The following is a 26,492-nucleotide window of genomic DNA, read 5'->3' on the forward strand; positions in this document are numbered from 1 at the left end:
TGCATACGGCTACATCCTTTCTTGTTTACTTTCCTTTCAGCATCAGCTATTGTCTTGGTTTTCAGTTGGTCTTGGTTTTCAATTTCCTGGGCTGAACTATGTTTATTTAGGTAATTTTATAACTCCTTAAAATTAAAAATAATGCAAGCATATGATATAAATGTTAAATAACATATTAGCTAAAGTTACATTTACCTTCATTTACAAACTCTAGGACAATTCCTTAATACTTCATTCATTCTCCATTCAGGCCAAAGTCTGTTAGAAGTTTTGTTTGAAAATAGACCACATGTGATTAGACCTTTTCCACTTCAGTAAACTTTATTCTGTATAAAGTGATATAAACCAATATCTCAAACGTCATTAAAACACATCTGCCAATTACTTTTTAATGATCCCTATTTAACTAAGCAAAAATATTGACTATTTTTTCATTAGTCAGCAAAAGAGAAGACCACAAAAGCCCATTTTAAAGCATTGTCTGCTTTGAAAGAACTATTCTGACACATGGTGTACTTTTGAAAATATAGTTGTCTTTCATTTTTTTAAAAGGAAAACTATATCCTTTAAATTGAATGTAAACAAACACGTTAAAAACCTGAAAAGACCTTTTTTTGATATATTATAGACATATAAAGAGGTAATCCCTTGTTCTGTGGCAGGATAAATATGCCAACATGATGCTCACAAATGTTTGCTTGGTATATTTGTAAAAACCTTGGCAGTCTCTAACTTCTTTCAGTGATTCAGTACCCCTAAATTGAGAAGGGTTTTCTTAATATCTAACTGAAATTATCTATGCTACAAACTCTGTCATCTGATCACCTTTTACATGATGGATGACTAATTGTGTCTTCTCTTTCATAGATGAGAACAACTCATTTCCTTCTACCTTTCCCTGGAGATCATGCTTTCTAAATCCCATATCATTTCTGATTCTCTCCAATGTGTAAACATTTCTCAAAATGTAGCGCCCAAGAGGCCTCACCACTACTATATAGACTAGACCGACTACTTCCTGCAGCCTCCAGTGAACATAACCAAATATAAGGGTTTTTTTTTCTTTTTTTGGCATTTCATTGTTGATTCATATTCCATTTATGATGGACTATAACCAATTCTAAATTATTGCTGCCTAGCCAGATATAGTCCCTATTTTATATTTTTGCATTTTATTTATCCTTCCTACATGTAGCACTTTGCTTTTGTCTTTACTGAATTTTATCTTGTTGATTTTAAGTCACTTCTTCAGTTTATGAAAAGCATTTTGAATTCTAATCCTGTCCTTGAAATCCTGGTAAATTCTCCAACCTTGATGTCATTTGCAATTTTGTAAGGTATACTCTCTCTCCTCTCATCCAAATCATTAACAAGAAAAATGAATAGAACTGGGACTGGGATCCAGTCTTGCAAGACCTTTGTTGACCTACCTTCACAGTTTGATAGTGAATCGTTGATAACTACTGTTTGAGCATTTTCTCAGTCATTTGGACATCTACCCTAGGGTGATTTAATTTTGCTTGTAATTTCCTAGTTTAGAAAAAAAGCATGCAACTTTCAGTCAAAGGGTAACTTTAGATTCTTTGAATCCTTGATGTGGTTTATTTAAAGAAATATGTGAAAATTGTAAGCCATGTGAAGAATATAAATACTAGAATTTAGGTCTAGAATTCCAGCACGAGATGTTTGACTGGTTAGGTATTCTGTAGATGTGTTCAAATAAGGCTGTGATGGGGATTTAATAATGAATCATTTATGGTGTTTTCAGATAGACATCATTGCAGTATAAAAAGAGCTGAATAATAGTACTCTATCACAATTTGCTTCTGCAGGAAAGAAAATCAGTGTGGAAGTGTGAACAAATTAAGGAAGGTGGAGGAAGGTGTGGTAATGGAGAAGGTGCAACATGTTCAATTATTATAGTGGTTTCTTTTTAAAAAATTGGCTCAGAGCAGCGACAGTGCCACATCACCAATTTTCAGCTTATCCTGATGCACCAGGGAAATGCCTGTTCTTCTTCAGTCATCTGGTATCACTTGGCTATGAGGAGCATCATGACCACCAATCACAAGTTTCAGCATTTAGGTATGGACATAGTACATACAATAATATTCTTTTGGTGTGCACCGCTAGTACAGCCACTCCTGTATGAGCAACAAGAAATTCACTTTGTCACTAACTTCTGCTTCATGTGTTAGAGCACTGCATTGGATATCCCAGTGAAGACGGTACAGATCTAGACTCTGGAAGATGGTAGTGGTAGAAGAACAGTGAAGGCACTGTTCCTAAATCAGGACTGGCTAAAATTACCATCTGTTTTACTTTATGGCTGACTGGTGGCAACCAATATGAGATGGAGAGGGATGTTGGTTAAGCCATTTTTCATGATTCAGTATAATTCTCTAAGGCAGCGGTATTCAATACCCAGGGGTATTCAACCATGCCATCTGGCCTGTGAGGGTACCCACATGTCTGAAAGTTTGGTGCCAGGGAAGTGGTGACAATTAACACCATAACTGCTCCTCAGTGTCAAATTTCTAAGCCCTGAGCACAAGGGCTCCACACACAGGGGTTGGGTCACAGTAGGGCAGGCCCTTCACATAGGGATTGGACCTAAAGACCAACTTGGCACTGCTCATCTCGTCCATGGGGCCAAAAGGTTGGGCACCACTTCTCTATGGTATTTCCATTAGTGTGTGATTTGAGCAACATAAGCATGGCATGTCATGCAGATGAGTGCTGTCACTATCAATATTGGCCTAGGCTACTATTGTTCTCCAGATCAACCCCAACCCCGCTACCAACTCTCATCTCTTCCTTGCTCTTTTAGCTTGTTTATTTGGGTTTGCCCATGGCAGTCTGATGGCAACACAACTCATTGGGATAATATACCATTATCGCTGCCTCTGTCCTAACAGTTTCTTAGGACTCTAGGTTCCAGAAGTGTTTTACACTTCAGGGCTTCTCATTGGAGGCTATTTGTTATATTCTTTTAAGGATATGTGAAATTCCTTCTACAACACTAACCTCAACCAGACAAGATTTATTAAAAACAGAAAGACACCCAAATTAAAACCAAAACAAACAAAAATTGGTTTGTTTAACAAATCCAGATTTACACTTCTGATAAACCTAAACTAAAATGTCCTTTTCAGTATAGCTATCCAGAGGAAAGAGTACAAATATTTTTCATGTCTCAAGAGGTATTTCCTTTCTCATCGTTCTTTGTTCAGGCTGACAGCTTTGCCTTGACTAGATAATAACTAATTGCTGTTTCCACTGATGGACCTTCAGCTGAGTCACCTTGCATGTCTAGCCCGTCTCCTTTGATGGAGGGCAGTGATCCACATGCAGACCTTCCTAGATTCCTGGATTAGGCACAAACATGAAGAAACTATCCCAAACTACCTGAAATTCCAAAGTGCATCATGAAACTTTATGCTGAAATTTAAGAAGGCCCAAAATGGAAATGCAGGAGAGACTGAAGATTGATTGTAAAGAACACGTTCAAGTAGTTTAGAAGGGAGAAGAGAGTTAGGGAAGCTGGATAGAATGTGGGAAAACCAGTGGAGTTTGTTTGTTTGCTTCTTTTTAGTGGAAGAGTCTAAAGCAGGGGTGGGCAAAATACAGCCTACAGGCTGGATCTGGCCCAACAGGCCATTCTATCCAGCCTGCGGGACCCCTATTTATCTGCCCCTTGCTGCCTCTCAAAGACGAAAGGAGCCAGTGTAGCAAAACCCCCAGTTTTTCTTTGTTTTTAAATTTTAAAATGCATTCCCTCTCCTTCCCCAACCATTTCTGACTTTTTATTTCCCTCTCTATTCCTTATAAATAAATGAGCTAAGACATAGGATAACCTTCAGAATTTTATTTATGTAGCAAGTTGTAATTTTTTTGTTTTTTTTCCTTCTTTATGTTGTATAATTATCATGTTTATATTGATTTTTACTGTTCTATATTACTGTTTTACTGGTACTATGTGATTTAGGCATACATATGTAAGTTAGCATAAGTCATGTCAAGTTTCCATTTTGTTTGTCAAGTCTCCATCTTGTCCCTATGCCCTGTTGTGTAACCCATGACTCATACCTACCCCTCCTATGTAACTTTATTCCTGAATGAATGGGGATGAATGAGGATGCTTGAGAGACAATGGCAGTAGGTCTAAAAATAGCTCCCTCTGAATGACCGACCATCAACACCAATACCTGGACCAACGAGCCAGCCATTGGAACCGCCCTCAGTATTCAAGAAACAAAAGATGAGGCGACCCACCATTGCGCCAAGGCTGCACATGCTCAGTAAGAACATCTGGAACCCTCTGGAACAGGACTGACCTTGCCTGGACAGGCCCTACCCATAGAAGATCAGAGGTAGTCTGCCCCATAAAAAGAGGTAGTGAGGACTGACTCCTTGGGACTTCTTCTCCATCTGGACCAGCACCATGCCACACCACCTGTGTACCCAGAGGCCCTGCCGGTGACCCCCTTCTTGACAACACTTGCTGGACAAAGCCTGATTTCCAGCCTGAATAGGTAGTTATCACCCCCACCCCCTCTTCAACCAAGGACTTGGACTCTGCTTCTCTTCCCCACCTGGACTCCAGCCCTTCCACTGAGTCTTTCTTCTGCTGCCATGGTGAGTGCTTGTGTGTTTGTATGTGGGAGCCAATAACTTCATGGGGCTGTGTAATGTGTTGTCTGTTTAATAAACCTGTTGTTTTGAAACCCTGAGTTGAGTTTTTGTCTGTTTTCTGACTGTTTCCTCCTTGTCACCACTTACCTGCTCCCCAAGCTTCCAGCTTTCTGCTTCAGTATCTTTCATGGCTTTCTCCTCCTTGCCACCAGGCTTTTTCCCTTGCACCAGTGACACTGAGTAACCCTGGAGCCACTTGACCTTAAGTAACCCCAAGCCTCAGTTCCTCAGCCCAGCTTCTCTCTAGTCTACCAGTTCTAATCCTGGTTCCAGCAACTTTCACTCCTTATATTTTCTCTCTCACCTTAACCTTCCCTCCGGTATCCCAAGTACCTCAGACATACCATGCAGCCAGGAGCCATGTGGTGCAGAACCACAGGCAGGATAGTGGGGAAAGCAGCAGTGGTGGGGAGTGGAAATGAGAGGCGAGCACGGGGCCTGCGCCAGTGTCCTAGGGCCAGTGATGGCTGGGCCCAGAGCAGGGCAGTAGAAGTGTGGAGCACATGCTGGCAGGGGTCTGTGGAGCCAGGATGGGCTGCACCAGTGAGGAGGTACTGGTGAGATGCGGCGGCTGAGCTATGTGCTGCTTGGGACCAGCTCAACTGCTGCTTTCCCTCCCTGGTGCTGGCTCAGCCATGCCTGTAGTGTCCCATCCTGTCCTGTCCCGAGTGGCATGCTGCTTTCCTGTGTGCTGCTCGGGACAGGATGGGCCCAGCCAGGTTGGTACCAGCAAGGAGAAGTGGTGGCTGAGCTGTGCACCACTCAGGATCAGTCCTGCTAGGCCAGAATGCCACTCGGCTCAGCCATGCCTTTCCCTTACCTGCATCTGCTCAGTTCAGCTGGTTCTGAGAGGCATGTGGCTCAGCTGACCCAGTGGCATGTGATGCATGGCTCAGCCACTGCTGGTCCTTGCCGGTGCTGACCCAGCCGGGCCTGTCTTGTCCTGAGCAGCATAGGGTAAAGCCATCCCAGCTGCTGCTGCCTCCCCATGTGCCAGGACAGGCCTGGCAGGTTGGCACCAATGAGGAAAAGCAGTGGCTGAACCACATGCCACTTGGGACTGGTCAGGCCAGGTGGGCTCAGGTAAGGGAAAGGCACAGTTGAGCTGGCTGAGCCATGTGCTGCTCTGGCCTGGCCGGGCTGGTCCTGAGCAGTGCATGGCTCAGCCGCTGCTTCTCCTTGCAGTACCGACCTGGCTAGGCCCATCCAATCCTGAGCGGCATGCGGGCAACCAGTGTGCAGCAGCAGCTGAGACATGTGTCGCTTGAGACCAGCTGGGATAGGCCAGGGGAGGTAAAGGGAAGATGTGACTTGGCCGCATGCCACCCAGGCAAGCAGTGGGGAGGGAAAGCAGTGGCTGAGTTGGCTTTGACGGCATGCTACTTGGAACAAGTCAGGTCTGGCCAGGTCAGAACCAGGGAGGGAAAGCCAGGGCTGAGCCAGCTGAGCTGCATGCTACACAGGACAGGCTGGGCCAGCACCAGGAAGGGGGAGCCGCTGCTGAGCCCTGTGCTGCTTGGGACAGGATGGGTCCTGCAGCATCAGTGAGGGGAACCCAGGCCCAGGCCTACTTCTGCTGTGCTGCATGGGGTGGGCTGAGATGAGCCAGGTCATGCTGGTGCTGGTGAAGGAGGTGGGGGTTGGCCAGCTTTTGCTGCCGCACAGGGCCAGATGGGGTGGGCTGGGTTAAGTTATGTTAAGTTAATCAGTACTCAAATATTTTTTTTTTTAATAAAATTAAAATCTGTTATAGTAGATGTTTGATTTTTAGTACATTATACTTTATCTATACTTTAAAAAATGATTTGTTCTGAAATATATTGTGTGTGCAGTCCTTGATTCAGTTGGTATGGCTCTGTTCTGGGGGAGGTCTAATACCCCTGAAACCTCAGCAATGGGGCAGGAAGTTAGAGGGGTCACAGCCCCTTGTTATTTGATAAGTTGTGCCTGTGCCTCGTGGCCTAGAGGGCAGAATTCTTGGGGCCCCAGGAGCAGGCCATGCACTGTGAGGGTGGGCCCTGTGGTTGGGCAGTGTTTCCCAGTCAAGGGGTAGAGGTTCTGATGTCAGGGATTATGTGATAAGAGCAGGGGTTCTGGGAGAGATGTGGTGAGTGGGGCAAGGTTTGGTGTTGGGTGGGTGGCTCTTATGACACAGACCATGTGACAGGGTGTAACTTTCAGTTCTAAGACCACACCCCCTCCCAAAAGGAGTACTTCCAGGGGCAAGGGAAGGGACTTCTGGTGGCAGAAGCCAGGGTTTAGAGGATGTGACTTCTGGTTCCAGGATGGTGACCAGGGGGCAGGGCAACTGTCAAGGGGTGGGGCTACCCATGCAGCACTTGACAACTCACCAAAACTTGTGAAACAGCCCTCCAGCCAAAATAATCGCCTGTCACATACATGCCAATATTTGATACAAAAAGGAACAATTAATTAATTAACTAATTGCTGTAATTGCAGTAGTTAACATTTCTGCTGATAGGAGTCTAAAACAACTATTATTTATTATTTGTTTAAAGGGCACCAAGGGCAGGTCAGTAATAATACTTAGCAATAATATTTTTATGTTTGTTATTTTGAGTTACTGATCATCTATGACCTTGATCTTATGTAAATCCTATATGTATGTATGTGTGTGTGTTTACATCAATAGAATTACTCCAGAGTAGTTTGGGTTCATTGTCACTAGTCATGTTCTTCAGGTTTACGGGTCATAAGCTTGTCTAATGAATGTCTACTGAGGTCAGTGGAGCTACACAATTGCAGAGTAACTGAGGATCTGGCCTATTGCTCTTATGGTTAGTGAATAAATAATTTTGCCATATTTCTCAACTTAACTATTCATGCTTCACTATTGGATTTATAATCCCATCGGGCAGTAATTATTAACTTGAACTTATTGCCAGAGTGTTTTTTTGGAGGTTGATGGGACAGAGAATGAAGAGGGGAGAGAGTTGGTAGTATTTCCTTGTTAAAAGTCAAAATACTTTACAGCAGGGAGTGCTTTCTGATGTAATATATAGTGATAGTAATAGGTGACTAGGATTAATAGACAGAAATAATTAAAACTACATTGGCAAGCTCAAGCTATTGAGGGAGAAGAGCTCTAATTAAACCACATCTCCTTTACATTATAGCTGTTCTGCCAATTAAAGTGTGATGTATTTTGCCATTTTTATACAGATGAAACTTTTAGCCTTTAATAGACTCAAGAATTTACATTTTGGCAGCATTATGAAAGAGACTGTCAATTCATGTTAGCAGAGATATAAAAGACTTTCATGTACATCCCTCATTCCCTATTTTACCCCTAAATAAGAAAAAGAAACCTACCAGATTCCCTTAATGGCAACAGCTACATAATATTTATTGATGATCTACTATTTATTTTCTTTCTGGATGCAATTATGTGGGAATTAAAGTGTAACAGATTAATTAATATAACAGAATAATCAGCACTAATCTAATGCAAATTTTCATTTTTATCCGCCAGAATCTTTAAAAGAAGGGAGAATGAACTCCTTTATTAAAGGACAGTAGTGTTGCATGTTTCAGGTAACTTGGGGAATGAAATGGGTGGTGTATCCTTAGGATACTGTTTTATGTATGAAGGCTGTGAGTAATATTATTTGACAAGAATTTGGGTTGTGTCTGCCTCGTGAACAGTGGGTATCCTTAAAAAGTGTATCTTAAAGAAATTACAAGTCCTCTTGATAATGCCTGCTTAACTCTAGAGAATGTTCCTGAAACCAGTAATATTATTAGTACTAGAATGGACTTTGTAAGTACCCCACGCTTGGCATTTAATGTAATTCTCATAAAATGTAATCAGTATACATAAAGGTATCCACAGCAAATAATATCTAACAATGCTATAGACCTGTTGCGAGATGGAGATAGCAGAAGTCTGTAGTTCAGGATCTGGTGGATTATTGCCCTTTCTTTTTTAATATTAGGACTATAACAGCAGCCTTAGAGGTGGTCAAGGAGAAGGGACATTGAAGGTAAAGCTGCTGTAGGTCCTGAATTGTTTGCAACCACCTAATTTGCAGCAGGATGCTGAATTAAGGATAAGACATTCAGTTGTTCGCTGAAGTTCTTAATTCAAAGTGCCCTTCTGTATTCAGCCGGACCTCATCAGTTATTCCATACAGCTCATTGGAGAGCCGGCATCTTCTGAAATGAAAACAAAAATCTCTGTCTCGATAGATATAGATTGGGGCATGGACGACTGGTGCCTCCTAATATTAGTGGGGCACCAGTGGCCAATCGCTAACTGGGGTGGGGGAGTGGTCCCCCCAGTGGCTGATTGCCAGTTGGGGGGCTGGAGGTGGAGAGAGAAATTTTTTTTGTGCGGGGGAGCTGAGCATGTGTGTATGTGCACTCCACATGAGGGTACCCCCTCCACGTGAAAATCTGTTGGGGAAGGGGCAGGGGAGGGCAAAGAGCCATAGGGGAGGAGGGAGCAAGGCTGGGGCTGGCACCGGGTAGGGATCGGACTTGGGACCAGGGTCCCCTGCATCCATGCTGCTGCCCCTTCCCCTGCACCAGGGGTCATTGCCCAGTGCTGGCATCTGCTGCCCCCTAGCCCTGCATTGGCCCTGGCTGCCTCCCCGCACTGGCCCTGGTCTGGCCCTAGCCCTGCTCCACTTGGGGCAGGGTCGGAGGTGGAGCTGGGCCAGCTTCAGCTGTGCTGCTGGGCCAGAGGAGACAGAGCCCCTGGGATGCCCACCTTCCCCTGTCTAAGTCATCCCTGGGAAGAGCATGGTGGCTCTTGCAAAGTCGCAGTGCTGGGGAATCAAGGGGGGCGCATGCCCTCTCCAATTTTTGCATGGGGCAAGGGTGGGTTGCAGTTGTGAGGTGAGCTGGGCTCTGCCTGCCCAGTGCCTTGCTGCAGCCTTTGAAAGCAGTGCACCACCATGTGTGTCCCACTGCTGGGTGGGCTGTGCAGCAAGGCACATGGTGCTGTGCTGCGCCACTTTCAAAGGCTGAAGTGAGGCAAAGAGCAGGCAGAGCCCAGCTTGCCTCACAGCTGCAGCTTGCCCTTGCCCCATGCAAAGATTGGGGGGGGAGGGGGCGGCATGTGGTCCCCAGTGCTGTGACTCTGCAGGAGCCACTGAGCTCCGCTTGTTGCACAACCTGGCTGGGCTGGGTCATGGGGCAATCCCCATAGTGCAGCAGAGAATGGGTCAGGGCTGGGGGTGAATGATTTCCTCATGCCCCTATCCTGCTCCCTCCTGCACTGTGGGGGGCTTGATCTCCACCCCCCCAGCCCAGAAACTAAAGAAAGAAACCTTACCTACCTGCCTGCTGTGTTGGGCCAGCTGTGAGCCAAGGGCACCCCTCCTCCCTCCTGCAGCAGCTTGTTGTCAGAAGTGCCACTGACACTTCTCTCAGGGGGGCAGAGCCAATCTCAGGGGGTGCATGTGCATCCCTTATGCATTGCCAATGGATTGGGGTGGGCAATTATTTGGGCCCGAAGGCCACTTAGGGAGTTTTAGTGACCTATTGCCAGCTGGGTCAGCACCCTCCTTCCTTCCCCTGCAACAGGTAATCAAAACTCCATAGATTACTAGACCTGGAAGTGGATTACAGCTCTGGCCCGGGACCCAGCCCCATGCTGTCACCACCTGGTGATCCCAGCCCCAATGCTGGGGTCTCCATGGAAACCAGGCTAGGACCCACACAGGTTAGGCATGCTCAGCTGGATGGATGAGATGGGGCCATGGGTGGGTGGGGAGAAGCATCTAGGAGCAGGATGGACAGACAGGGCCAGGGTTGCAGCCAGGATCATGGGGTGTTGACAGTGCAGGCCCAGGGCCTGGGGCAGAGCTGCGATCTGCTTCTCACACTGTCGACCACCGGCACCCATCACAGGAACATGCAGGCAACAGCAGATTGCGGCTCTGGCCCAAGCCCTGGCCTCAACCCCACCCACCCATGCCACTTCTAGATGCTATTCCCTATCCTCCCATGGTCTTCATGGAGACCCTGCCTACCCACCTGCTCTGGGTGGCACCCCCAGAGGTGGGTACAAAGCAGAGGGGCTGAGGTACTCGGGCAGTGGGGTTTGGTCTGTTAGCTGTGGCAACACTGGCAGTGGCAGCAGGAAAGGCACTGCCACCACTGGGCCTGCTGGAAAGCTGAGTTTGGCCACAGTGCCACTCCAGCCCTGCTGTGCACCTGAGGGTGGCAGGACTGGCTGCATGTGCTCTGGCCCAGGCTGCTTCCTGCGCCTGGGCTGGGTAGGGCTCTGGGACCTGCTGAATGCCAAGGCCAGATAAAATCTCTTGGTAGGTCAGATCTGACCCATGGGCTGTATTTTGTCCCCACCTCCCCGATCTAGATGTAAGGGTCAAGAGTGAGGGACACCAGCAGGACTGGGGGACAGGGAGCTGTGGGTCCAGAGTGAGGGGTACCGACAGGGCTTGAGGGCAGGAGGCTGTGGGGTGGGAATGAGGGAGGGCTAGGGGCAGGGGCTCAGAAGTCAGGGGCAGAGGCAGGGCATGGTCATATCACAGACCTCCCCCCCAGTCATATTCCCCTCCCCCCTCTTCCCTTTCCCCCCTCACAGGTGTCCTTTTTTTTTGATACTGGAAATATGGTAACCCTCGTTTCAGGGTTATTGTGTTCTTCATGTTCTGGGTGCCTGGCTAGGGACCTTGGTAGCCTTGACAGAAGGATTGATTGGACTGAAACAAACAGTTATCCTTTTGGCTCATCTCCTTCCTGGGATGAATTCTTAGCAGTTTCAGTTCATGAGTAGGCAATTTGTTCATACATATGCAGTGCTATTATAATTTTTTGTCAACTTGATAGTTGCACTGCTTTTGTCCTTGTGGCAGGAAATTCTCAAAGCATCTTGAATATAGAGTTTTGATTCTTTTCCTTTCTTTGCTTTTCTTTATTTTCTGAGATCCCTTGAGTTTCATGAGCTAAGTAGGAACTGCAGTTCTGTTTCAAATAAATTCTAACACCTTTACTTCATAAAAGTTTTTCAGTCCTTTGAAATTCGTTTTTTAAAAAACTTGAAGGAAGTGTTGAAGGTTAGCTAGCCATTATGAAGATATTGTATTCTCTTAACACTCTTTGGAAAGTGTTGGCTGCTGTCTTTCTGAATTTTGTAAGTAGCTTAGCCCTTATAAGATAACACATTTTAGGTTTAAATGGATTCTTAAGCACTGTAACAAGGTGCCAAGTGCATGGCAGCATGCAGTGTCTGTGGCTTTGTTGCCAGCAGCATCTGCTGCTGTTTTTGTGGGACCCTTCAATTCAGTGCCTGGGGTGGTGGCCAGGTCATTCCCTCCTAGCTATATAGTGACCAGATGTGGCCTCCAAAACCCTTTTGTCCATAAAGGTTTGTACATAAACTGCCTCACTATTCACATAAAAAGGAACTCAGATAGCTGTTATATCAAGGCTTGTGCACATGCTCTGTTTGCAAATCTACATCTCAAGAGAACTTTGTAGTTCAGGAACAAGCTGTTTTTAAATAACGGAAAGGAAACAGGAGTTAGGAGTAAACAACGCTTTCTACAAATATTTCCAAAAGATTAACTGGCTTTAGTGTGCTTAGAAAATAAGTTATTTTCAGTGGAAATTTGCTAAGGGTTTAAAGCTTTATTTTCCACCCCCCACTGTGTATCAGGGTGATGGGGGGGGGGGGAGGGGGTGATGGTCCAGTTTTTTACAAATTGTTGCTATTCTCATGACTTTTTTCATCATTTCTTATGGCATTCCTTCACCTTACCAGAGAGCCTCTGCATTCTTTTGAAGTTAAGAATTTCCTAAAACACATATCTTATAGGTCCTCCTCCTCTTCCCCATGCAGATAAGATCACGTTTGTACCAAGGAATGTTTTAAAAAACATTTGTGCTCTGATATTTTATAAGACCCTTTGATTTATTACTGTTTCATAAAAAAGGTCTTTGGATTTATGACCTACCATTTCTAGTATACTTACAACATTCAACTACAGATTCCTATTAAATATTTTATACAAAAATAAAATTACAATAACCTAGTTTATGTAGAGGGTAGGAAGTTAAAACAAGATAGAAGTTATAAAAATTGTAATTTAGAATCTATACAAAAACAGTTGGATGTAATAAATTTGGTTTTACAGAGAAGGCAGTATTTTCCCTGGTCCTTGCCCTGATCCTTGTTGATAGGCTGCAAAATAATCCTGGACTGTCTTGAATTAGTATGGGCATCTACTTTAAGAAGATAAGCAATATTTATTGATAGCCTTTTCTGCATCAGTGCTGATAATTTTGCAATCACCGTTTGGGACAATTCCAAAGTCTGATGCTGACCAAAACATTCTGAGATAGTTTGAAGAACTCACCATTTTTATGGATGTTAAAGCCACTGATAGTTATCAGACTAAACATTTTCCTCTGCTGAGGAAACAATATGTTTGGTAGCACAACCTTGTCTGAGGGTTTCAGGCTTCTTGAGCTCAGGTTCCTTGATTAAGCATTAGTTGTATTTGGCTGGTTTCTTCCTTATACTTGTTTGCCTGTATACAGTCACCTTCTATTTCATTAGAAAATTTAAAAATATACTTGTTAGTAGAAGAAGTCAAAATGATCTTTTCCATGTTGGTTTTCTTCTAATTTTCTAAAGGAATATGCCATGGATATATGTGAGCTAGTAAAAGAAAAGATATGAACTTTTCACTTCAGTTTTAGGTTTTCTACTATAGGTACCTCAAAACGTGACATTTGTGTTGGGTATATTGGAGAATGAGTCCCAGGAATAAATTGTAAACTGAATCCAAAATAGTTAGTAAATGCCTTTTAAGCATGGAAAATGGAAGCAGCAAATATTTACATTAACCTTGTAGATAGGGATTAGCAGCAGTGCTTTCCTGTTAATTTGAAACTAACAAGACTACAATTTCTTTTATTCACCCTTAAATACAATGTTATCAATTTATTTATGTTTAATTTTCATTTACTGCTTGCAGAGCCTAACATGCTCTGGAAAGAGTTGAGGTCTAAAAGGCTAATTTAAATCTTCATTATATAGTGCAATAATAGTGTGGTAATATGAAGTGGATACAAAGAGGAAACAGGTATTATCTCTTTTCATACTACAAATGGTTGAAAATGGTTACTGCATATCAACAATGTATACTGGACTGCATATAAAAGAAGATAAACGAAACATCTATCAACTTCACCTGTGTTTGCTACATGGCTCTTATATCTGAAGCCCTTTGTTGTCAAGTCCAGGAGGAAATGCTGAAAAAAATTCTGTTGGCTCCAATTTCTATATATGTTCTAGACTTTTTTATTACATGCTCCTCCTTTCAAAAACATGTGAAGGCAGGTTAAAAAGGGTAAAATGCAGATGAGATCTTCATTTCTTTGGCTAGTCATGATCATTTATAGCAAAATGAATTTCTGTAGCTTCATGTTGCTCATGAAGCTTCTGGCTTGTGGCAGAATTTTTAATGAGAATTTAAGAGACATTCAGAGAGAGAAATCAATCTCATTTTTATCATAACTGAGAGATGCCATTCTTTATCATTTACTGCACAATCAACACAGATATGTTTGACCTGACATTCAGAACACAGACAGCTGAAAACTTAGCTAGATAACATTTTTTTCAAAGCTTTGTTTTAATGTCATTCCACTTAGTGAGACTGCTTGGTAACTGTAGTGAATTATCACCGTTATATAAAAAGAAGCATCATAGTATTCTATTTTAAAGGCTATAAACATTGCAACGATATGGGGGGATGTTGATCCTAAATATTTTAAACTAGCATGGAAATGACTTTGTCACGCTATAAGTTTTTTTTTCATATTATATTATCAGCATCAGAAGCAGTAGGGACAAAATGGGAGGGACTAAATAGTTCTAAGTAGTTGATATCATCATAGGATGCCACCAAATATTAGCAGGATTGTAGCCTCACTAGGTCCCTGGGTATACAGGAATCAGTGCTATCAGAAGAAGAAAGGTTTGAGCTATATAGTAATTCAACAAGCACCAAATGTCAAATTTAATTGTTTGGTTGAAAATGGCCCAGCATACAGATACTGAGCACACTTCTAAAGATTCAGAAGGAGAGTTTATATATAAGACATTCATCCCTGCTTTGAATACTTTATGTCATGTAAAAGGGTTAGAGTGGCATAAAGGAAGGTCCTTCATGTCCTGTAGCTGGCTTGGCTGTGGTGAGAATTGTTTCAGAACATGTACTGAAGAAGACAGCTAGAAATCTGCCCCCTGAGAACTGCCTAGAGACTCTTGCCATAGGAGGAATGCTGGGTTTGGAGTTCTGGCATAAGACAAATTTGTCAGGACAGGGCTAAAAGCACAAAGCATTGCAGATGTTCCAGGCCTTGTTGTACTGCACAGATCTGGTCAGAAAGCCGCACTCCAAATGGGATCTTTTAACTGTCTTCCTTAATGTGATATAGCTGGTGCTTGGATTGGACTCTAAGGCTGTGTCCAGATAAGCGAGCTTGTGCCTGTTGTGGTATCTCAGAGCAGTTTGAGAAACCGCAGGAGGCATGCTAGGAATGAAAAAATGTTCCCTGCATTTCATATGTGCAGCACGGACTCTAAATGTGATACTGGGAAATCCTGGTATAAAAACAACAGGCTGGAAAAAAGTGGCACAGGGCAGGGTACACTCCTGAAGCATGTCCTGAAGCAGCTGGAGGCTAGGTCTTCCAGAGAGATACTCTAGCATCTGGCCAGAGCATCTCTATGCCTGCTGTGTGCCCCTGCTGCTCTAGCATGCTGCCTCAATGTGCTGCAGGAAATAGAAGCAGGGCAAGACTGGCAGTGGTGGCTGGGACACAGGCTCTATCCCTGGTAAGCAGGGACATAGGGATGAGGGAACTGTGTGGGGGTGAGGATAGTGGGCTGTCAGGGCGCTCATGGCCTGTTGCTGGCAGAGGCCACCAGCAGTGGGTGGTGTTGCTTGAGACCTAGGGGCTCCATGTGGCAAATGGAGCTGGCCTGATTCACTGGTGCATGCTTTCAAGCATCACTGGGCTGGCTCCTGCCACCACCCAGGGCTCTCAGCAGTGCAGGCAGGAGTGGTGTGCCATTGGGCTGGGCCACTTCCTGCCTTCAAGGAGCTGGCCTGGTCTGATGGCACACAGGGCACATAGAGGCAGGAGCTGGCGCAACCCAATGGTGTGCAGCTCCTGCCTTCAGTGCCAGGAGATGTGGCCCAGTGCCAGCAAGAGCTGGCCTGGGCCTGCCTGAAAGCATGTGCCAGCAGACCAGGCTAGCTCCATGCACCACACAGAGCCCCTGGGTCTCAGGTGGCATTGCACACTGCTGGAGAGCTCTGCCAGCAGCTGGCCACAAGTGCCCTGATGGCCCGCTGCTGGTTGTTGCTGCCGGGGGTGGCAGGGGTTGTCCACTATGGGAATGGGTGGGAGATTGGTGGGGGACCTACTCCTCCTACACAGTCCCCCACAATCCACCCATAAACCCCACACCCACAAAACTCATACCCACAAACCCCACACCCCCAAACCCATACACAAGCCCCACGTATCCTTATACCCACCCACAAGCTCCCCAACCTCCTGCATGAACTCCACATCCCCCTTGCAAATCTCACACCTTGTATACCCAGCTTCTAGAAAGGACAGGACATCCTGGTGAGAGCTGCAGCTAGAGGGGCAACTGTTGCACTGCAGCCCTGGTCCATGCCCACACCAGTGCTAGGACATGCAGAACCAGCCTGGGAGGGCTCCTGGTATCAGGAACCACTTGGGTGGTGTGATGGCTTGGGGAGAGGGGTGTAAGTGGCAGCAGTGGTGAGAGAGTGAGAGATGGGGGAGTTCTTTGGGTAGGAGAGGCCTACAGAGCTGGGTTTAGAGCTCCCCTTGCCCCACTAGAGCAGCCTCTGCAGGGGAAATCTGGCCTGGAAGGGAAGGGGTTTCATAGATTTCATAGACATTTGGGCTGGAAGACACCCTGGAGGATCATCAAGTCCAGCCTGCTGCCCCATGGGCAGGAAGTCAGCAGGGATCATAGGATAAACATCCAAATGTGTCATGAAGGTATTCAAAGTGGGTGCTTGAACCACCTCTGGTGGCAGTCTATTCCAAACCTTGGGGGTTCAGACGGTAGAGAAGTTCTTCCTTATGTACAGCCTGAAACAGTTGAGGTGGGGTTTGTGACCCTTTGATCTTGTTATCCCATGGGGTGCTCTGGTGAACAGACATTCCCCCAGATCCTGATGAGCACCCCTGATAAACTTATAGGTGGCCACCAGATCACCCCTAAGCCTGTGCTTTTCTAGGCTGAAGAGTCCTATAGCTCTCAGCCTCTCATCATAAGGTCTGTTTTCCTGATCTCTGATCATGCACGTGGCTCCTCTTTGCACTCTCTCAAGCTTCTCCACATCCTTTTTGAATTGTGGACCTCAAAACTGGACACAGTACTCCAGCTGTGGCCTCACCAAGGCTGAGTACAGGGGGAGAATGACGTCCTGGGATTTGCTTGAGAAGCATCTATGGATTTGAGCCAGTGTTTTTCTCACTTTACTAGCCGCAGCATCACATTGAAGGCTCGAGTTCATCTTGTGGTCAGCCATGACCCCCAAGTCCCTCTCATCTGTAGTGCTAACCAGTGTAGCACTGCCAAGCCTATAAGCATGCTGTAGATTTTTCCTCCCCAGGTGGAGAACCTTGCATTTTTCAGTGTTGAATACCATCAGGTTCTCATCTGCCCATTTCATGAGACTGTCAAGATCTGCCTGGATCACCCTCCTGTCCTCAGGTGTGGATGCTTTACCCCAGAGTTTGGTGTCATCAGCAAACTTGGCCGGTCTGCTTCTAATGCCAATGTCCACATCATTGATGAAGATGTTAAACAGTATAGGCCCTAGGACAGAGCCTTGAGGGACCCCACTGGTGACCACACACCAAGACAATTGGCTTCCGTAGAGCCAGTTCCCCAGCCAGTGGATCGTGGTGAGGTTGAGGCTGCCAGTTTTGCCAAGAGGTGATCATGGGATACCCGATCGACGGCTTTTTTAAAGTCTAGATATATGACATCAATCTCTTCCCCCTTGTCCAGGTGATAGGTCACCTGGTCATAAAAGGAAATGAGATTGGTCAAGCAACACCTACCCGCAACAAACCCATGCTGAGTATCCCTCAGGATATTGTCATCAGCTAGTCTGTTAAGGATGGCCTCTTTGATAATATTTTCCAAGACCTTGCTCAGGATAGAGGTCAGGCTGATGGGCTGGTAGTTTGCCAGATCTACTTTCCTCCTTTCTTGAAGATTGGCATGACATTGGCCTTCTTCCAATCTTCAGGTACTTCAGCAGAGCACCAGGAGTTCTCAGAGATCTGTGCCAAGGGCTGAGCTATGGTGCTTGCCAGCTTCTTGACTACCCTTGGGTGGAAACCATCAGGGCTGGCTGACTTGAAGGTATCCAGCCTGTCAAGGTGTTCCTTCACTAGGTCAGCTTCAATGGAGGGTAAAGAATCTCCCTCACCTGGGTCCCCCGACCCACAGTGGGCAGGGGCGTCCCATGGGACTGATGAAAGACTGACACAAAGTACCCATTTAGCAAGTTTGCTTTTTCATGGGCATCAGTTGTCAGTTGTCCCATCTGGTTTAGCAGGGGTCCAACATTGCCCTTGCTTTTCCTCCAGCTCCCCACGTATCTAAAAAAGGACTTGTTATTATCCTTGATATCTGTAGCTAGCTAGAGTTCCATCACAGCCTTGGCTTTCCTGGCTTTCTCTCTGCAGGTCCAGACCAGAGCAGAGTATTCCTCCTTGGTGGTGGTTCCAGTCCTCCATCCTTTTTCGGTCTTCCATTTAAGATGTGGGAGGTCTGCCAGTTCCCTGGAGAGCCAAGGGGGCTGCTGTGCTCTTTTGCTGCCTTTCCTCCGAGATGGGACGGACTTTGCTTGTGCATCCAGGATTGTTCCCTTGAGGAGCAACCACTCATCCTGAACTCCTCTCCCTGTAAATGCCTTGGTCTGCTGGCTTTTCAAGGGTTGCTCTGTGGGCCAGCAGTGGCGGTAGTTCTCCTGTCCCCCGGCTGGCTTAGTTTAAAGCCCGGTGGAGCAGGTCAGCCAATCTGGCTGAGAAGAGCTTCCTCCCCAAGGGAGACAGATTGAGGCCATCCCTTCCCTGCAGCTCGCTGCCTCTCTCACCAAAGACTGGACGGTGGTCATGGAAGCCAAATCCTTCCTGATGACACCAGCGCCGCAGTCTTGGTTGACTACCTGGATCCTCCTTTCCCTCCTCAGCCCATAGCCCGAGACAGGGAGGATTGAAGAAAACACCACCTGCACCCCCAGACCCTTATGCCCTGCTCCCAAATTCCTGTAGTGCTTCATGACCCAACTGGGAGTGCTCCAAGCCATGTCATTGGTGCCCACATGGATGAGGAGCATGGAATAGTGGTCAGTGGGCTGGAGGAGTTTAGGGATCTTCTCCGCAATGTCTTGGATGCAGGCTCCCAGGAAGCAGCAAACTTCCCGGGCTAAGGGGTTGGGGTGGCAGATTACCCCCTCAGTCCCCCTCAGGATGGAGTCTCCCACAACAAACACTTTGCATTTTGTCTTGGGGATAGAAGGGGTGGTGGGTACAGTAGAGCCTGTATTGCCTGCAGGAGCTGACATCTCAGCAGGCTCTGTTGAGGCTGCAAGTGGTTTGTACCTGTTGCAAAGCTCCAGTGGGGCAGGGGTCTTGGTGCGGTGGGCTTTGGGGCCCTTGACCACTTTGGTCCAACCCTGTGGCTGGACAGAAGGGGAGGTTCCTGAGTCCTCCCTTGTCCTGGAGGGAGACTGTGATCTACTCTCCACCTCCTGGGGGAGAAGGGCCTGGCAGTAGGAGTTGATCTCCTGCTCACAGTCCCTGATGGCCCATAGTCTCTGGACTGCGGCCTGGAGCTCCTTCATCTGGCATGCCAGAGACCCCAGTAGGGAGCCCCAGTTTGCCCACCCCAGTCCTTGAGCCCCAGTTGAGGGCTTCCTGGGAATGATGTGGGAATCACTGGGGCCTGGGCACAGGTACAGGGAGCAGAACAGCAAGGGCTGGCACTGCTCAGAGCAACAAAGCATCAGGTGGGACAGTTGCAGGTGGACCCATGTCCTGGTGCTGGGATGGAGCTGCTGCTGGGAGGGAGCTAGTGGGAGCCAGGCAGGGGCTGTGGGTCAGAAGTGAGGGTCACTGGTGGGGCTGTGGGTTGGAAGTGAGGGGCAAGGACATAGGCAGGGGCAGGGCACACTACATTCCAATGTTGCTCAGTGCCCCACATCCTGGTGAGCAAAGTGGGGAGGGGCATCTCTGATTTTTTTTCTAAGATTAAAAAAACCCAATGAAAATGCAAAAGCGTATATAGATATTTAGAATTAATTTTATGATGACAGAGGCACTGGTGGGCTTCCAAATTGATTTAAATTGTAAATATATCTAGATTTCATACATTTTTAGGGTCAGAAGGGGTCTCAGTGGATCATCAAGTCCAACCCCATGCCCTGGGCAGGAAAGACTGCTGTCAGATGACCCCAGCCAGGTGTTTGTCGAGTCTCCTATTACAGATCTCCAAGGTAGGGGAGAGCACCACTTCCTTTGGAAGCCCATTCCAGCCTGTGGTAACCCTTACTGTAAAGAACTTCCTAGTCTAAATCTGCTGTCTGTCAGTTTGTATTTGTTGTTTCTAGTCACTCCAAGGCACGCCTTGGTAAACAAGGTATCTCCTATACCTTGCTCCCCCCTCCCCCACCCCAATGAATTTGTAGATGGCCACCAGATCCTCTCTCAGCCTTCTCTTACAGAGGCTGAAGATATCCAGGTGCCTTAATCTGTCCTTGTAGGACCTTTCCTGATTGGCTCTTTGTGTCTTCTTTATAATACCTAATCCTGGTTAATAAAACAATTGAACTATAACTGCCCTGAATTTAGTGGGAAGAGTAGTTGGTTAGAAAAACTCCGCATCCCAATCCCCGCGAAGTATAAAAAAGGATTAATGCTACCACTTTATCATAAAGCTATAATACACTGGCACTTTATTGATCCTTGCTATGAAGAGAGAGATTCGGCGTTGGAGCAATGGGATTGCCAGCAGAGATGGGGAGAGGATGGAAGGAAGCCGCGCTTCCGGATCAGCTGCTTGTTGCAGCTGGAATGTTGCTGAAAGCGGAGCGAAGGAAGGGGAGACCCAGATGCGGGGTGGAGTGAGCACGTGGTGGGGGGAGCCGATCAGGAGGAGGAGTGGGCTGTCAGTGGTGGAGAGGCGGCATCAAGGGGTGAGCCGAAGAGAACAGGATACAGTGTGTGCTTGGAGGAAGCAGAATAAAGAAAAAAAAAAAAGGGAGGGAGAATTTTTCCAGAGCGTGGTCCTGGGGACTGTTCAGCACTGAGGAGCAGAGGAGCAAACAGGAGGAATTGGCAGAGAACAATGATAATAAGTAAAATTTTCTTGACTTTTTGAAAATATAAATAAATAAAAAAATAAAAAGAAGAAAGTTGTAAGATACAGCAAGCCCAGCTATCTTTAAAGTAGTTAAAGGTGAAGTCAACCTGCTCTCTTTGAGAAGTTCCTATAAAAAGAAAAGAAAAAAGCAAAAAAATGAAAAAAAGAAAAGAAAACCCTATTCGTATTTTATGCTGTTTAAGTTTACGTTTAATATTAAAATCATATAAAAGACATAGTACTTACCTTTACTGGAGAAAACATCAAGCTGTCGCTAAATAAATAAACAGAATTTGGTTTCTATTAATCCAGCCAGCTAAGAAGATACTGAGACCTAAAAATATAAAAATTAGATAACTAATAATTTTAGCTTAAAGAACACCATGTGAGTTTGGGTATTTTTAAAAGAAAAATAAATAAATAAAGATCCCTGTGTTGCGAGCAAAGTTCAAAACCTTGATAAATTAGATTGATATTTTATTATTCGGTGTTTACGTTACATCCTCCTGAAAAAAAATACATTTTTCAACAAGACATGGCATGTGGGACTTGGGGTCACTACTGAAAGTACAAAATGAGGAATAATCAGGTTAGTTGTTATCTATGTTATTCAACTGCAGTTTACAGACTCAATGGGATTAATGTGAACTCTCCACAATTCCAAATCAGCTGCATTTACTCATCCATTTCTTCTAAGAGATCAAGATGGAAAGGTTTGATAAGCTTTACATATCAGTGTGTTAATACTGATGCATAAACTAATTTATTTTATATTTCAAATAAAGGAGTAGCCTCAAAGTTTATGCTGTGTTTGACATGACTGAGGATTTGTCATCATACATTTATATGACTCTGTGGTATACATATTCTTTTTGGCTCCATATTTTGGTAAAAATGACTGACAAATCATGATTTTTGATCGCAGTTTTAGGGTAGCAAGTCATTAGAGAAACAGTTTGAAAATACATCTTTATGACATTATTTGCAGAAAACAGACAAGAATGTCACTTATATTCCCTTGAAAAAATCATTCTGATTTGTGTGCTGTGTTGACAGTTTTATACCATGTTTCATTCAAAGTGCAAATTTGAAAGGTTATGTGCTTTTGTACTTTATACATATGCATAGGCCCTATTGGCTTAGTAAAGCTTTGGTGCTGTTCAGATTTGGGGTTGTTTTTCACACAGATTGGTGAGTATTTCTTTATTGTTCCTTCACATGTTAACTTGATCACTATTTTATTTAATTCAACATCCCGTGTTTTTTATATAATTCTGGGCTATCCAACTTCCAAGCAGCTGGGGACACATGCCACGGAGACTGCAGGAAGCGTGGCCCACAGCAGAGCAAGCCTCACCCCATAGATGTCCCCTTCCTTTCCCTGCTGCACCAGGCACCCACTCAGGTGTCACCTGCTACACCATGTATCTACACAAGCACCCCAGGCAGGAATGGGTGCCAAGGTCGTATCACCCCAGCCAAATATCTATCCAGCCTCCTCTTGAAGACCCCCAAGGTAGGCGAGAGAAACACCACACTTGGGAGACCATTTCAGAGCCTGGCAGTCTGAACTATAAAGTAATGTCTCCTGATGTCCAGCCTGAACCTTCTCTCTAACAATTTGTGGCCATTATTCCTAGTAACCCTGGGTGGTGCCCAGGGAAACAGGGTCTCCCCCAATTCCTGCTGGTCCCCCTTGGTGAGTTTGTAAATGGCCACCAGATCCCCTCTCAGCCTTCTCTTGTGGAGGCTAAATAGGTTCAGGCCCTTTAACCTCTCTTTGAAAGGCCTGCCCCACTGCCCCTTGACCATGTGAGTGGCCCTCCTCTGGACCCTCTCAATGCTAGCCACATCCCACTTGAAGTGTAGCACTCAGAACTGGACACAGTACTCCAACTATGGCCTGACCAATGTCGCATAGTGGGGAAGGATCACCTCCCTGGACCTAATGGTGATGCATCTGTAGATGCACGACAAGGTGCAGTTAACCTTACTGACTGCTTCCTCACATTGGTAGCTCATGTTCATCCTGAAGCCAACCATGACTCCAAGATCCCTTTCTGTCATCGTGTTGACAAGAAGGGTATACCCCAGCCTATAGGTGTGTTGCTGGTTCCTTCTCCCTAGATGCAGTAACTTCATTCATTTGTGTTGAATTCCATCCTATTTTCATCTGCTCACCTCTGTAATTTGTCTAGATCTAGTTGGATTCTGTCCCTCCCCTCCACCATGCCCACCTCGCCACACAACTTGGTGTCATCAGTGAATTTGGACAGTATGCATTCCACACCCACATCTAGATCACTAATAAAGATGTTGAACAATACAGGCCCCAGGACCGAGCTCTGGGGAACTCCACTGCCCACATTCCTCCAGGTCAAAAACAACCTGTCCACCACCACTCTCTGGATGTGGCCATCTAGCCAATTTGCCACTGACTGTAGGCATCAATGCCACAGTCAACTAGTTTTTTAAAGAAAATGTGGTGGGAAACAGTGTCAAAGGCCTTCTTAAAGTCCAGGAAAATGACATCTACCCCGACACCCTCGTCCAGGGACTTTGTGACCTGATCATAAAAAGAAACCAGGTTAGTCAGGCAGGACCTGCCCTCATTGAACCCATGTTGGGTGCCCCTGAGCATTACCTCCCTTGCTGGGCCCTTGCAGATGTGCTCCTTGATAATTTTCTCAAAGGTCTTCCCAAGGACCGACGTAAATCTGACTAGCCTATAACTGCCGGGGTCCCCCTTTCTCTCGTTCTTGTAAATGGGGACCACATTGGCCCTTTTCCAATCCTCTTGTACCTGCCAGTGCCCCCTGAGCACTCATAGAGCTGTGCCAGGGGCCCCGCTATGACCCCTGTCAATTCCCTCAGCATCCTTGGGTAAAGGGCATCTGGATCTACTGATTTAAACATGTCCAACTCCTCCAAAAGTTCCCTAACTAGGTCATCCCTGACACTAGTTATGGCAGTGCTTCCCCTGGGTCCATCCTCAATTCTAGTGGGGGAGGATGTCCCAGTCCCTGTTCAGGAGTATGGAGGCAAAGAATTTGTTGAAGAGGTCAGCTTTTTCATTTGCTGCTATCACCAGATTGCCAAGCCTATCTTGTAGGGACCACATGTTACCTGGTGCCGCCTTCTTACTTCCTATGTATTTGAAAATGTACTTTTTATGATCCTTAATTCTGGTCACTAGCTGTAGCTCCATCTCTGCCTTGGCCTTGCTAACAGCATACCTACAGTCCTGAGCAATGGAAGTATAATCCTCCTTGGTGGTAGTCCCTTGCTTCCACTGTTTGTACACCTCCTTTTTTGCCCTCAGGCATCCCTGGATGCCTTTGCCAAGCCATGTGGGCTTCTTAGCACTCCTGCCCCCCTTGGTGCACATTGGGACTGATTCCCTTTGAGCTCAGAGGATTGTCTCCTTGAGGAACAACTATCTGTCTTGGACTCCTATCTCTTTGAAGCTCCAAGACCCTAATGCCTCCGCTACTAACCTTTCTTAGCTTACAGAAGTCGGGCCTCCTGAAGTTGAGGACCTCTTCGTTGCTGCTTGCTTTCACCACCTGCACTGGATAGTAAATTCCAGTGGGCGATGATCACTGTCACCCAGGTGGCCGAGTACCCACAGACTCCTCACCCGGTCATCACCTGTGGCAAGGACCAACTCCAGCAAGGCATTTCCCTTGGTGGGACTATGCACCTCCTGGGTTAGGTGGAGGTCCTGTATCCAGGCTAGGAACCTATGTGAGCAGTCGGATCTGGCTGACTGCTCCTCCCAGCAGATGTCTGGGTAGTTTAGGTCACCCATGACAACCACATTCCTTGACTTTACTGCCTCCGTGACTTCATCTGAGAATTCCAGGTCTCCCTGGTGAGGTGGTCTGTAGTAGATACCCACTATCAACTTCTTTTTCCCATGCCCCCCTTGCATTCTTACCCAGAGTGCCTCATTTTGCCCCTCCTCTGACCCCATCCTGATCATTGAGGACATTTATATCTTTGACTTTATATGGTGCTACACCCCCTTTTCCCTGCTCTGTCTCACCTCTATGGCTTGTATCCCTCGATGTTCACTGCTCAGTTGTGGGTAGAAATCCCACCAGGTTTCTGTGATCCCCACTAGGTCTGGATTTTTGCTAGCTAGCAGGAGGGCGAGTTCCTCCTGCTTTCCCCCATGCTTTGAGCATTTGTGTAGAGGCATTTGAGGCCTCCTATACGTGCCTGTGCTGCCCCTTGTTCCTAGGCCTGTCCTGGCCCCTGGCCCTTACCTAGGTACTACCTGGCTTGATGAAGTGTCCTCATGTTCCTCTGCATCCTTGTCCCCTGGTGAACCTAGTTTAAAGCTCGCTGGAAGCTTAAAAGCTTTCTTCTAGCGTGGAAGAAAAAGAACCCTTACCTTTTGGGGAGAGATGAAGCCCATCCTGCCCGAGCATGTCCTCTGTGCAGAAATGCGGGTCATAGTCCAAGAACCCAAGGCCCGCCTGGTAACACCAGATCCGAAGCTGCCAGTTGACCTCACCGATGCATGTCTTGTGGTGCCGTCCATGTCTTCTCACTAGAAGGATAGAAGAAAAAAACACCTGTGCCCCTTTCTCCTTGAGCTTTGCCCCTAGAGCCTTATAGTCTCTCATGATGCTGTCTGGGTTGCCCCTGGCTGTGTCATTCATTCCCACGTGGAAGGAAAATGATCTTCCCACAAGAAAATGGTCGTCCTACCTCTTGATACAGACACCTAAACTGCTTTGTTTATGTAAAATTCTGGAATTATGACTTGGAAGATGGCAGGGTGTTCATTATTCCTTTAGCATTTCATAGTTGTCTCACATATTATGAGCTAATTCATATCTCCTGAAAATAACAAACTAGATAAATAACATGCAGGAAAAAGAGTAGAGGGAGGATGGGATGAAATAAGAATGTTTGCCTTTCTCCTTCATAATTATTTTCTGCTTCTTACATTTCAATTGTCTTGTACATAATATTATTTGTTATTTAACTCCTTTTCTTTGATTTATAGTTTAATTATCCTCTGCACATTTTTTCTTTCATACTGTGATGCTAAGCCTTCTTTCAGTCTCTTTACCATAATGGTTGGGTTTTAGCTCTCTTAATAATTCATCCAAGCTTATTTCCTTTTTCAGTTCTATTTATTTTGGTTGTATTTTCCTGACCAACAACTAGTTTGTTACTATATTTCTTAGAATGTAAATCCAGACTAAGAGTTGAATGGTTTCTCTTTGAGGTATAAAAACCTGTGTGGAAGACCAGGAAATTAACTGTATTCTTCTTTCAAACTATCTAGTAGATCATTTCAGAAGATGGGTGTTTCTCTTCTAATGAATGAGCAGGTAAGTTCAACCGC

Source organism: Crocodylus siamensis, chromosome 3 (assembly GCF_052110815.1).
Source record: "Crocodylus siamensis isolate JL-2025a chromosome 3, ASM5211081v1, whole genome shotgun sequence".
In the NCBI taxonomy this organism is placed as follows: domain Eukaryota; kingdom Metazoa; phylum Chordata; order Crocodylia; family Crocodylidae; genus Crocodylus; species Crocodylus siamensis.